This window comes from Plasmopara halstedii (genome assembly GCF_900000015.1).
Source record: "Plasmopara halstedii genome assembly, contig: Scaffold_614, whole genome shotgun sequence".
Taxonomy (NCBI): Eukaryota; Oomycota; class Peronosporomycetes; order Peronosporales; family Peronosporaceae; genus Plasmopara; species Plasmopara halstedii.
Genome location: NW_020187532.1, coordinates 1,331,794 through 1,332,216, shown reverse-complemented (window position 1 = coordinate 1,332,216; position 423 = coordinate 1,331,794).

Sequence of the window (423 nt, the reverse complement as noted above, 5' to 3'; positions counted from 1 at the left end):
CTCCTGCTCGAGTTAGCTAACATGACATAAAGAGAGAGCTTTACCTTGTTAGTGTAAGTAAGGCAAGGAAAGTTTTACCGAAGGTCGCGAAATTGATGGAGGATTTATATATCAATTTGTGAGGAAGATACGAGCATCCTCACAGAAATTGGCTTGTCCGTATTTACCACCAGCTTAACGACCTGGTATTAACAAGTTTCGACGAACAATGGATTACAATCTGACAAATATTCAGACTAACTGTATTGTCAAACGCACAAATTGATTAAGAATCGGTGCGAGGATTTTTTGAGTTGTTAGAACTTATCAAAGAGGACTGGCAGTTTAGTTTGGTGCAGCTTGTCTCTTACGTGACTCACACAAAGATCTACCCACGGCGCGTACCACAAGTTACGATGCAGTGGTTGATCAATTCTTTCAGAA